The sequence below is a fragment of the Bos taurus genome, chromosome 5, assembly GCF_002263795.3.
Source record: "Bos taurus isolate L1 Dominette 01449 registration number 42190680 breed Hereford chromosome 5, ARS-UCD2.0, whole genome shotgun sequence".
NCBI classification, from domain to species: domain Eukaryota; kingdom Metazoa; phylum Chordata; class Mammalia; order Artiodactyla; family Bovidae; genus Bos; species Bos taurus.
In genome coordinates, this window is record NC_037332.1 from 32,780,768 (window position 1) to 32,794,558 (window position 13,791).

The 13,791-nt window shown below is 39.2% G+C and overlaps 1 pseudogene; it reads right to left on the bottom strand.

Annotated features, from left to right (window-relative positions):
* Nucleotides 1-263: 263 nt before the first annotated feature.
* The window catches only part of LOC101902438 (dnaJ homolog subfamily C member 28-like), a 31,916-nt pseudogene continuing 18,388 nt past the window's right edge, over nucleotides 264-13,791 (bottom strand).

Below are 13,791 nucleotides of genomic sequence, written 5' to 3' on the forward strand. Positions count from 1 at the left end.
GAGGTGATGGAATTCCAGTTGAGCTATTCCAAATCCTGAAAGATGATGCTGTGAAAGTGCTGCACTCAATATGCCAGCAAATTTGCAAAAGTCAGCAGTGGCCACAGGACTGGAAAAGGTCAGTTTTCATTCCAATCCCAAAGAAAGGCAATGCCAAAGAATGCTCAAACTACCGCACAATTGCACTCATCTCACACACTAGGAAAGTAATGCTCAAAATTCTCCAAGCCAGGCTTCAGCAATATGTGAACCGTGAACTTCCAGATGTTCAAGCTGGTTTTAGAAAAGGCAGAGGAACCAGAGATCAAATTGCCAACATCTGCTGGATCAGAGAAAAAGCAAGAGAGTTCCAGAAAAATATCTATTTCTGCTTTATTGACTATGCCAAAGCCTTTGACTGTGTGGATCACAATAAACTGTGGAAAATTCTTCAAGAGGCTTCAGATAGGTTTATGTAAAATCAACATTTTGACTCTGATTAGAGATGAAGCCATAAGTGAAACTTTGTTTCCATTGAACCCACCTCTGAGAGGTCAGAAAATAAACTCTTTAAAGTGGACATTGGAGTCTATTTCTAGAATAGCTAAATTAGTTAGTTTGGCTGATGGATCTTTGCTGCCATTGGCTCATGAAGTTAAACAGGGCAAAGTACAACCTAGATGTTTGGTGGTTTCTTTATTCAGTATCCACAGAGAAGGCCCTTATTAAAAAAAAAAAGAAAAGAAGACTGCCGGAACTCCATTACACTAATTTCCTGTCCTAACGTTTCCAACCATATAGAGAAGGTCCCAAAAGTCTTAGACTAGTTTTGTGCTTTAATAAACTCAAGTGTCAATATTAAATTGTTTCCTCTTGTCTTGCTATGTCCTCAGAACAAAGCTGGTTGAATATTTCTCAGACTCAGTTTCTTACAGTTCTCTTACTCACTCACACATCACTGGAGATGTGGGTTGTTTTGTGAAAAGCACAGAGATGCACAGTTCTCAAACTCTTGTGTTAAGGAAAGAAACCTCAGCCTCTATGTGTGGTGTTAATATTACTCAAAATTATTTGGGGCAGTACTGTGAACATTGGGATGGTTATATTTTAATACATTTCCACACATTCATCCAGTTAAAGAAAACTGTCTTAACTCCAGGTGTTTTCTCTCCTTCTCCCGGATCAGTGTTTTTTGGGTTTTTATCTGTGATTTCTTTTGTTTTTTATAAGGGTTGTGTTTATTTCCTGGGTTCTGGCAATCTCTTTCTGTGCATCAAAATGGACCTTCTGCCTAGTCAGGAGGGGAACAATTAAATTAAAATCATTAATTCGCTTATTTAGCTTTTTGATGTTTTCTTGAAACTGCTCACAAACTTGGTCCCACTGTTTCTGTTCCGCTGATGTCATTGGATTCCCAAGTTTTTTTCCTCGACACTAAAACTGCCTCTCTGAGTTGATCAGTGGTATCCTTTATTTCCTTTTGCATTAGGATCCATTCTGGTTGGTATCCATTATCTATCAATATTCTGTTCAGGTTGTGAGTCATAGGATCAATATATGAACAGCCAGAAAATTTTTTCAGAGGTTCTCCTTTCCCGCTGAGATTGTCAAAGTCTCCTTTTGCCATTGATTCCTGAATGAGATCCTCCACCAAACGCTCTATTGCCTGAGTTATCTTTGTTCCTTACTGTGTCTTACATCTTTAACAGTGACACTATCAGTGAAATACTGGCTTCGCAGTTTCTGCTTTTGGTATTCATCACTTGTTCAGTTGCACGGTCTGCTCTAAACTGCCTGTACTGCTTCTCTCGTTGACTCGGAGTCCCCAAACAAATACCCTCAAAACCTAAGTAAGGCCGGTGTTGGGGTGTTTTATATTTGAATTGTTCTTCCTCTTCTTCTGTGTCTTCAACTTTACTCTCTCTGGGATTTGTCTGTTCTATCACGTGGGAAAGTACCTTCCTGTAAGCTTATTCAATCCTTATAATCGTTGCAGAATCAGCAGTACTAGAGCCACCGTCTGGATGGTATTGCTTGGTAAGCTTACGAAAAGATTCCCTGACATCATCTGCAGAACAGCCTTCATTCAGATTCAGCAGCCCATAATATTCTCTTATATTCCTTTTGGACTTATGAGTTGACATCATTCTAGTTCTTATGACACCAAGATATGGACCCATTTTCATTCGATTAGGAATCACTGAAGCACTTCTCAGATGAGGTCTTAAGATCTGAGCCATCATCACATACGTTGTGTTCCTTATGGTACCCAGAGTTCTTCCCTAGCAATGATCTCAGACGCAGCTCAGCGGCTCGCACCCCCAAGCTGAGCCTCTACGCGTGCGCGCGCCATCTGCCCTTCCCGCCACAGGCTTCTCTGCGGGAAGCCCGCGGCAATCTCCACCGTTGGGCTAGACCATCTGCCTTTTACACAGAGGGAATCCTCGGGGTGCGGCGGGCAGTATTATACCTAATAGGGACAGATGTCCTACCTTACCAGAGAAACCCAGAATCTCCTTTAAGCCTTAGTCTTCTCAAGAAGACAGGAGCAGGACCTTTCAGGAGGCCCCCGCCCCGTCCTGGGCCGAAAATGGTTCTTAAAAAAAAAAAAAAAATTAATTTCTGGCTATCCTGGGCTTTGTTGCTTTGTTCGGGCTAGTTGCAGTAAGTGGGGGCTTCTCACTGTGGTGGCTTCTCTTGTTGTGGAGTACAGGCTCTAGGCTTGTGGGCTTCAATAGTTGCAGCACTTGGGCGTCACTAGCTGTGTCTCCTGGGCTCCAGAGCCCAGGCTCAGTAGTTGCGATGCACAGGCTTAGCTGCTCCATGGCACGTGGGATCTTTCTGGATCAAGGATTGAATCTGTGTCCCCTGCATTAGCAGGCAGATTCTTATCCACTGCACCATCAGGGAAATCCAGAAGATGGTTCTTGATTTGTGCTGATGTGTTTTGGTCAAAAATAGTGAGGGAATCTAAAATTACATTAAAGCTATCCCTTTCAAGAATTTTGAGAAGTCATCAAAAATAAATTACATTATTTTAATGATTTTACACCAAAAAAATTTCACTACCAAATTCCTAGACAGTTTGAGAAACTGCTTTATCAAACTTTGCTTTCCATCATGGGTAAAGATGATTTTGTTATTTTTTAAAATTGAACATTGTCCATCTTGAAATATCTCACAAATCTGAAACATTAAAAAAAAAAATTCCTTTTGCTTTACTGCTTGATTTAGAAAGTATATAGTGAAGGAGATATGTCCTGCCACTCACAGCCTAAATACTAAGATAAGTACACAAAACTCATATTTGGTTCATGGGGTATATCTCTGGAACAGTGAAAGATACACTTCTTCTTAAAAAAAAAAAAATGCAATAAAAGGTTTAGATAGTCCAGGCCAAATAGGAGATCAGTTCAGTTCAGTTCAGTTGCTCAGTCATGTCCAACTCTTTTCGACCCCATGGATCACAGCACGCCAGGCCTCCCTGTCCATCACCAACTCCCGGAGTTCACTCAAACTCATGTCCATCGAGTCGGTGATGCCATCCAGCCATCTCATCCTCTGTCGTACCCTTCTTCTCCTGCCCCCAATCCCTCCCAGCATCAGGGTCTTTTCCAATGAGTCAACTCTTTGCATGAGGTGGCCAAAGTACTGGAGTTTCAGCTTCAGGATCAGTCCTTCCAATGAACACCCAGGACTGATCTCCTTTCGGATGGACTGGTTGGATCTCCTTGCAGTCCAAGGGACTCTCAAGAGTCTTCTCCACCACCACAGTTCAAAAGCATCAATTCTTCGGCACTCAGCTTTCTTCACAGTCCAACTCTCACATCCATACGTGACCACTGGAAAAACCATAGCCTTGACTAGATGGACCTTTGTTGGCAAAGTAATGTCTCTGCTTTTCAATATGCTATCTAGGTTGGTCATAACTTTCTTCCAAGGAGTAACAGTATGAAAAGGCAAAATGATAGGATACCGAAAGGGGAACTCGCTGGGTCAGTAGGTGCCCAATATACTGCTGGAGATCAGTGGAGAAATAACTCCAGAAAGAATGAAGGGATGGAGCCAAAGCAAAACAATACCCAGTTGTGGATGTGACTGGTGATAGAAGCAAGGTCCGATGCTGTAAAGAGCAGTATTGCATAGGAACCTGGAATGTCCATGAATCAAGGCAAATTGGAAGTGGTCATACAGGATATGGCAAGAGTGAACATCGACATTCTAGGAATCAGCGAACTAAAATGGACTAGAATGGGTGAATTTAACTCAGATGACCATTATATCTACTACTGTGGGCAGGAATCCCTTAGAAGAAATGGAGTAGCCATCATGGTCAACAAAAGACTCTGAAATGCAGTACTTGGATGCAATCTCAAAAGCAACAGAATGATCTCTGTTCGTTTCCAAGGCAAACCATTTAATACCATGGTATTCCAAGCCTATGCCCCAACCAGTAATGCTGAAGAAGCTGAAGTTGAATGGTTCTATGAAGACTTACAAGACCTTTTAGAGCTAACACCCAAAAAAGATGTCCTTTTCATTATAGGGGACTGGAATGCAAAAGTAGGAACTCAAGAAACACTTGGAGTGACAGGCAAATTTGGCCTTGGAGTACGGAATGAAGCAAGGCAAAGGCTAATAGAGTTTTGACAAGAAAATGCACTGGTCATAGCAAACACTCTCTTCCAACAACATAAGAGAAGACTCTATACATGGACATCACTGGATGGTCAACACCAAAATCAGATTGATTATATTCTTTGCAGCCAAAGATGGAGAAGCTCTATACAGGCAGCAGAAACAAGACTGGGAGCTGACTGTGGCTCAGATCATGAACTCCTTATTACCAAATTCAGACTGAAATTGAAGAAAGTGGGGAAAACCACTAGACCATTCAGGTATGACCTAAATCAAATCCCGTATTATTATACAGTGGAAATGAGAAATAGATTTAAGGGCCTAGATCTGATAGATAGAGTGCCTGATGAACTATGGATGGAGGTTCCTGACATTGTACAGGAGACAGGGATCAAGACCATCCCCATGGAAAAGAAATGCAAAAAAGCAAAATGGCTGTCTGGCGAGGCCTTACAAATAGCTGTGAAAAGAAGAGAAGCGAAAAGCAAAGGAGAAAAGGAAAGATATAAGCATCTGAATGCAGAGTTCCAAAGAATAGCAAGGAGAGATAAGAAAGCCTTCCTCAGCGATCAATGCAAAGAAATAGAGGGAAACAACAGAATGGGAGAGACTAGAGATCTCTTTTGGAGAAGGAAATGGCAACCCACTCCAGTGTTCTTGCCTGGAGAATCCCAGGGATGGGGGAGCCTGGTGGGCTGCTGTCTATGGGGTCACACAGAGTCGGACACTACTGAAGTGACTTAGCAGCAGCAGAGATCTCTTCAAGAAAATTAGACATACCAAGGGAACATTTCATGCAAAGATGGGCTCAATAAAGGACAGAAATGGTATGAACCTAACAGAAGCAGAAGATATTAAGAAGAGGTGGCAAGAAAACACAGAAGAACTGTACAAAAAAGATCTTCACGACCCAAATAGGAGATAGATAGGATTTAAAAATAGCTCCTGACTGTGCTGGGTACTCAGTGGGAAATAATATTGATTGATGGTAACCATCCTTTGCTAGAACCTATGTAGTAAAAGAAATATTTTAGGAAAATACTTGAAATTTAAACTAAAAGCTACATGGTAGAGATTCCTGTGATTACTATTCTTAAAGAACATTTGTAATTTCGTTTCAAATTCTGCTTGTAAGGGCCTAGAATTCACTATTGTTATTATTCAAAACCCAACATTAAGTTTGAAAATCTAAAAAGCCTAAGAATTTTTAAGCTGGGTAAAGAGAGATTTCATACAATATTTAATGGTTACAGATCCAGAGAAAAATTTAAAATGTAATAGAGGAGGAGTGAGAGAGAAGACTGAAAATGTGATTTGAGGCATATTGCAAGAGTTTGTTTAATGCTAAGCTCTGCAGTACAAACTCATTCTTATGTACCAAGGGTAGCCATCAAAGATTTGCAATGAGCAAAAGAGGAATGGGGGTGGGAACAGTATTTTAGGAAGACAAATCTGGCCTTTAGAGACCTGAAATCCTTAATTTCAGTGCTAGATTCAATTTTGGCATGGAAAGCAATTGACCTACTATGTATTATAAATCCAAGTTGCTGTATCATCTCTTCCAGCCCTTTAGAGATCCTTACTGTTTTAATATGCAGAATTCATTCCCATGCTAGCACCCATTTCTTGACAGTTATTCCTTGGAAGGCATTATTGTTTTATTTGCAAATTCGAACATATCTTTAGCTTTGTTTAAGCCTCACTTGGCATGACTGCAGCCATGAAATTAAAAGACGCTTGTTCCTTGGAAGAAAAGTTATGACAAACCTAGACAGCATATTAAAAAGCAGAGACATTGCTTTGCCAATAAAGGTCCATCTAATCAAAGCTATGTTTTTTCCAGTAGTCATATATGGTTGCGAGAGTTGGACTATAAAGAAAGCTGAGCACCAAAGAATTGATACTTTTAAACTGTGGTGTTTAAACTGTCCCTTGGACAGAAAGGAGATCCAACCAGTCCATCCTAAAGGAAATCAGTCCTGAATATTCATTGGTAGAACTGATGCTGAAGCTGAAACTCTAATACTTTGGCCACCTGATGCAAAGAACTGACTCATTGTAAAAGACCCTGATGCTGGGAAAGATTGAAGGTGGAAGGAGAAGGGGACGACAGAGGATGAGATATTTGGATGGCATCACCGATTCAAGGCACATGAGTTTGAGTAAACTCTGGGAGTTGGTGATGGAGGGGGAGGCCTGGCATGCTGCAGTCCATGGGGTCACAAAGAGTCGGACACAACTGAGTGACTGAACTGAACTGAAGCCTTACTTCCTCCTCCTAGGAGATTTTCTACCCCTTAAATGCACATTCCACGGAACTTCAATACTTCTTAGCTGCGTCATTCCCATAATGTTATCACAAACTACCTTGTGGTGTGGCCTTCTGCATCTCTGAAATCAGCTGACTACAATATCCTTGAGTGAGGGGAATATGACTTATGTGAACTGAACAAAGCCCTTTCCTCTACTATTAAATTATGTATACTACCCTAGCTTGGTAGGTACAACATGCATAACCATTGACTGATTCTACTCTCTATCCTTATCTCATATCTTATATGAGTCTCTTCACTTTAGTCAAAAATTAGAGGTAAGAATTTCAGTCTTTATAGTTCAATTTTTATGTTCCATGCTATTTGCAATCAAGTGGATTTAGTTTTTCCTGAGGAGGATTATAATTCAATACTAAGGAAAAAATGGCAACATTATTTTGCAGTTTTTACCATCAAGAGATGGAGTCTATTTCTCCATGCTTTGAATCTTGGTTTGGTCATATGATTTATTTTGGCCAACAGGACAGTAGCAAGCATGGCATAAGCAGAGGCTTGACAAATGCTTGTTCACCAGGAGTTGTCCTCTGTCTTGCTGTTTTTGGAACCCAGCTACCGTGTGAAAAAGCCCAGAGTAGCCTGGTGGACACTGGAGACATGTGACCCAGCTACTCTGTTGCCCCAGCCAACCACCAGATATGCAAGCGAGCCATCAAGCACCAGCTAGCCCCCAGCTAGTCCACCACATAAGAGACAGCAACCACATGAGTGAGCCTACGTAAGACCAGTGGAGAAACCACTTAAACAAGTCCAACCCAAATGCTGACTTACAGAATTTTGAACTAATACATAATTATTTTTAAGCCTCTACATTTTGAAATGTTTTGTCATATATTGAAAAATCAAACTGATTTTGTATATAATAAAATCAAGATATTAAAAATCTCATTTTCATGCACATCTGACAGAAAGCCTACTGTGCATTAGGGGCTTCCCAGGTGGCGCTAGCGGTAAAGAACCCACTTGCCAATGCAGGAGACATAAGAGACTCAGGTTCAGTCCCTGAATGAGGAAGATCCCCTGGAGGAGGACATGGCAACCCATTCCAGTATTCTTGCCTGGAAAATCCCATGGACAGAGGAGCCTGATGGGCTACAGTTCATGGGGTCATGAAGAGTCAGACACGACTGAGCAACTAAGCACACATTCAGGCTCTGTGCTCTAAGGAAGAATGTTCTACACAACTTCTATAGAACATTTCAGGCAAGAATTAAGAAGACTTATTCTTCCTGGCTGAATCTAGGGAAAACAAACAAACAAGAATCACACTGGCAAGTTCATTAAGTTAAATAAACTACATCCACTTATGGAAAGGCAGGAACAGCTTCTTTCCTCCTTCTCTAGAAAGCAACACAGAGATAAAAGTCTGTGATGTGCAAGAAAAGGACAGGTTTACAACTTCCTGCTCAGCTAATATGATTCTTTCTTCCCAAATTTCTTTTTGATTGCTTAAATGCTTCAACACACAATGACATGAACAGAACCTACACAGTCCAGGAAGTAAGTCAATATCTCTTCACAGATGAAGTTTTAAAATTCTGCATGTGACTCTACGAGGAGAACACTGCCTTGATGCTCATGCTACAGATGAATAAACTGGATTTAAATGGCTGAAATAACTTGCCCAGGTGGATATTTAAATGGTAAAGCTGCAATTTGAATCCAGGCAGCTTAGATTCTTAACCAAGGGTCTACATTCTTTTTTTTTTAATCTCAGTTTTATTTATTTATTTATTTTTACTTTATAATATTGTATTGGTTTCGCCATACATTGACATGAATCTGCCATGGGTATACATGTGTTCCCCATCCTGAACCCCCCCTCCCATCTCCTTCCCCACCCCATCCCTCTGGGTCATCCCAGTGCACCACCCCCAGCACCCTGTATCATGCATCAAACCTGGACTGGCGATTCGTTTCACATGTGATAATTTACATGTTTCAATGCCATTCTCCCATATCATTCTGCCCTCACCCTCTCCCACAGAGTCCAAAAAAACTGTTCTGTACATCTGTGTCTCTTTTGCTGTCTCACATACAGGGTTATCGTTACCATCTTTCTAAATTTCATGTATATATGCGTTAGTATACTGTATTGGTGTTTTTCTTTCTGGCTTACTTCACTCTATATAATAGGCTCCAGTTTCATCCACCTCATTAGAACTGATTCAAATGTATTCTTTTTAATGGCTGAGTAATATTCCATTGTGTATATGTACACAGCTTTCTTATCCATTCATCTGCTGATGGACATCTAGGTTGCTTCCATGTCCTGGCTATTATAAACAGTGCTGCGATGAACATTGGGGTACACGTGTCTCTTTCAATTCTGGTTTCCTTGGTGTGTGTGCCCAGCAGTGGGATTGCTGGTTCGTATGGCAGTTCTATTTCCAGTTTTTTTAAGGAATCTCCACACCGTTCTCCATAGTGGCTGTACTAGTTTGCATTCCCACCAACAGTGTAAGAGGGTTCCCTTTTCTCCACACCCTCTCCAGCACTTATTGCTTGTAGACTTTTGGAGAGCAGCCATTCTGACTGGCGTGAAATGGTACCTCATTGTGATTTTGATTTGCATTTCTCTGATAATGAATGATGTTGAGCATCTTTTCATATGTTTGTTAGCCATCTGTATGTCTTCTTTGGAGAAATGTCTGTTTAGTCCTTTGGCCCACTTTTTGATTGGGTCGTTTATCTTTCTGGAATTGAGCTGCAGGAGTTGCTTATATATTTTTGAGATTAATTCTTTGGTGCTTCGTTTGCTATTATTTTCTCCCATTCTGAAGGCTGTCTTTTCACCTTGCTTATAGTTTTCTTTGTTGTGCAGACGCTTTTAATTTTAATTAGGTCCAATTTGTTTATTTTTGCTTTTATTTCCAATATTCTGGGAGGTGGGTCATAGAGGATCCTGCTGTGGTTTATGTCGGAGAGTGTTTTGCCTATGTTTCCCTCTAGGAGTTTAATAGTTTCTGGTCTTATGTTTAGATCTTTAATCCCTTTTGAGTTTATTTTTTGTGTATGGTGTTAGAAAGGGTTCTAGTTTCAGTCTTTTACAAGGGGTTGACCAGTTTTCCCAGCACCACTTGTTAAAGAGATTGTCTTTTCTCCATTGTATATTCTTGCCTCCTTTTTCAAAGATAAGGTGTCTATAGGTGTGTGGATTTATCTTTGGGCTTTCTATTTTGTTCCATTGATCTATACTTCTGTCTTTGATGACTGTCTTGATGACTGTGGCTTCGTAGTAGAGACTGAAGTCAGGCAGGTTGATTCCTCCAGTTCCATTCTTCTTTCTCAAGATTGCTTTGGTTATTCGAGGTTTTTTGTATTTCCATACAAATTGTGAAATTATTTATTCTAGTTCTCTGAAAAATACGGTTGGTAGCTTGATAGGGATTGCATTGAATCTATAGATTGCTTTGGGAAGTATACTCATTTTCACTATATTGATTCTTCTGATCCAGGAACACGGTATATTTCTCTATCTATTAGTGTCCTCTTTGATTTCTTTCACCAGTGTTTATAGTTTTCTATATATAGGTCTTTTGTTTCTTTAGGTAGATATATTCTTAACTATTTTATTATTTTCATTGCAATGGTGAATGGAATTGTTTCCTTAATTTCTCTGTTTTCTCATTGTTAGTGTATAGGAATGCAAGGAATTTCTGTGTGTTGATTTTATATCCTGCAAATTTACTATAGTCATTGATTAGCTCTAGTAATTTTCTGGTGGAGTCTTTAGGGTTTTCTATGTAGAGGATCATGTCATCTGCAAGCAGTGAGAGTTTTACTTCTTCTTTTCCAATTTGGATTCCTTTTATTTCTTTTTCTGCTCTGATTGCTGTGGCCAAAACTTCCAAAACTATGTTGAATAGTAGTGGTGAGAGTGGGCACCCTTGTCTTGTTCCTGACTTTAGGGGAAATGCTTTCAATTTTTCACCACGAGGATAATGTTTTCTGTGGGTTTGTCATATATAGTTTTTATTATGTTGAGGTATATTCTTTCTATTCCTGCTTTCTGGAGGGTTTTTATCATAAATGGATGTTGAATTTTGTCAAAGGCTTTCTCTGCATCTATTGAGATAATCATATGGTTTTTATTTTTCAATTTGTTAATGTGGTGTATTACATTGATTGATTTGTGGATACTGAAGAATCCTTGCATCCCTGGGATAAAGCCCACTTGGTCATGATGTATAATCTTTTTAGTATGTTGTGAATTCTGTTTGCTAGAATTTTGTTAAGGATTTTTGCATCTATGTTCATCAGTGATATTGGCCTGTAGTTTTCTTTTTTTGTGGCATCTTTGTCAGGTTTTGGTATTAGGGTGATAGTGGCCTCATAGAATGAGTTTGGAAGTTTGCCTTCCTCTACAATTTTCTGGGAGAGTTTGAGTAGGATAGGTGTTACCTCTTCTCTAAATTTTTGGTAGAATTCAGCTGTGAAGCTGTCTGGTCCGGGGCTTTTGTTTGTTGGAAGATTTCTGATTACAGTTTCAATTTCTGTGCATGTGATGGGTCTGTTAAGATTTTCTATTTCTTCCTGGTTCAGTTTTGGAAAGTTGTACTTTTCTAAGAATTTGTCCATTTCTTCCAAGGTGTCCATTTTATTTGCATGTAGTTGCTGATAATAGTCTCTTATGATCCTTTGTATTTCTGTGTTGATATCTCCATTTTCATTTCTAATTTTGTTGATTTGATTTTTCTCCCTTTGTTTCTTGATGAGTCTGGCTAATGGTTTGTCAATTTTATTTATCTTCTCAAAGAACCAGCTTTTAGCTTTGTTGATTTTTGCTATGGTCTCTTTTGTTTCTTTTGCATTTATTTCTGCCTTAATTTTTAAGATTTCTTTCCTTCTACTAACCCTGGGGTTCTTCATTTCTTCCTTTTTTAGTTGCTTTAGGTGTAGAGTTAGGTTATTTATTTGACTTTTTTCTTGTTTCTTGAGGTAAGCCTGTATTGCTATGAACATTCCCCTTAGCACTGCTTTTACAGTGTCCCACAGGTTTGGGGTTGTTGCGTTTTCATTTTCATTTGTTTCTATGCTTATTTTAATTTCTTTTTTGATTTCTTCTGTGATTTGTTGGTTATTTAGCAGCGTATTGTTCAGTCTCCATATGTTGGGATTTTTAATAGTTTTTCTCCTGTAATTGAGATCTAATCTTATTGCATTGTGGTCAGAAAAGATGCTTGGAATGATTTCAATTTTTTTGAATTTACCAAGGCTAGATTTATGGCCCAGGATGTGATCTATCCTGGAGAAGGTTCTGTGTGCACTTGAGAAAAAGGTGAAATTCATTGTTTTGGGGTGAAATGTCCTATAGATATCAATTAGGTCTAACTGGTCTGTTGTATCATTTAAAGTTTGTGTTTTCTTGTTAATTTTCTGTTTAGTTGATCTATCCATAGGTGTGAGTGGGGTATTAAAGTCTCCCACTATTATTGTGTTATTGTTAATTTCCCCTTTCATACTTGTTAGCATTCATCTTACATATTGTGCTGCTCCTATGTTGGGTGCATCTATATTTATGATTGTTATATCTTCTTCTTGGATTGATCCTTTGATCATCATGTAGTATCCATCTTTGTCTCTTTTCATAGTCTTTGTTTTAAAGTCTATTTTATCTGATATGAGTATTGCTACTCCTGCTTTCTTTTGGTCTCTATTTGCATGGAATATCTTTTTCCAGCCCTTCACTTTCAGTCTGTATGTGTCCCCTGTTTTGAGGTGGGTCTCTTGTAGACAACATATATAGGGGTCTTGTTTTTGTATCCATTCAGCTAGTCTTTGTCTTTTGGTTGGGGCATTCAACCCATTTACGTTTAAGGTAATTATTGATACGTATGATCCCATTGCCATTTACTATATTGTTTTGGGTTCGAGTTTATACACCCTTTCTGTGTTTCCTGTCTAGAGAAGATCCTTTAGCATTTGTTGGAGAGCTGGTTTGGTGGAGCTGAATTCTATCAGCTTTTGCTTGTCTGTAAAGCTTTTGATTTTCCCTTCATATTTGAATGACATCCTTGCTGGGTACAGTAATATGGGCTGTAGGTTATTTTCTTTCATCACTTTAAGTATGTCCTACCATTCCCTCCTGGCCTGAAGAGTTTCTATTGAAAGATCAGCTATTCCTTATGGGAATACCCTTGTGTGTTATTTGTTGTTTTTCCCTTGCTGCTTTTAATATTTGTTCTTTGTGTTGGATCTTTGTTAATTTGATTAATATATGTCTTGTGGTGTTTGGCCTTGGGTTTATCCTGTTTGGGACTCTCTGGGTTTCTTGAACTTGGGTGATTATTTCCTTCCCCATTTTAGGGAAGTTTTCAACTATTATCTCCTCAAGTATTTTCTCATGGTCTTTCTTTTTGTCTTCTTCTGGGACTCCTATGATTCGAATGTTTGGACATTTAAAATTGTCCCAGAGGTCTCTGAGGTTGTCCTCATTTCTTTTAATTCTTTTTTCTTTTTTCCTCTCTGTTTCATTTATTTCAACCATTCTATCTTCTACCTCACTTATCCTATCTTCTGCCTCTGTTATTCTACTGTTGGTTCCCTCCAGAGTGTTTTTGATCTCATTTATTGCATTATTCATTATATATTGACTCTTTTTTAATTTCTTCTAGGTCCTTGTTAAACCTTTCTTGCATCTTCTTGATCCTTGTCTACAGGTATTTATCTGTAACTCCAATTTGTTTTCAAGGTTTTGGATCATTTACACTATCATTATTTGGAGTTCTTTATCAGGTAGATTCCCTATCTCTTCCTCTTTTGTTTGGTTTGGTGGGCATTTATCCTGTTCCTTTACCTAGTGGGAGACTATTTCTGGGAGTGGGAGACTATTTCTGGGAGA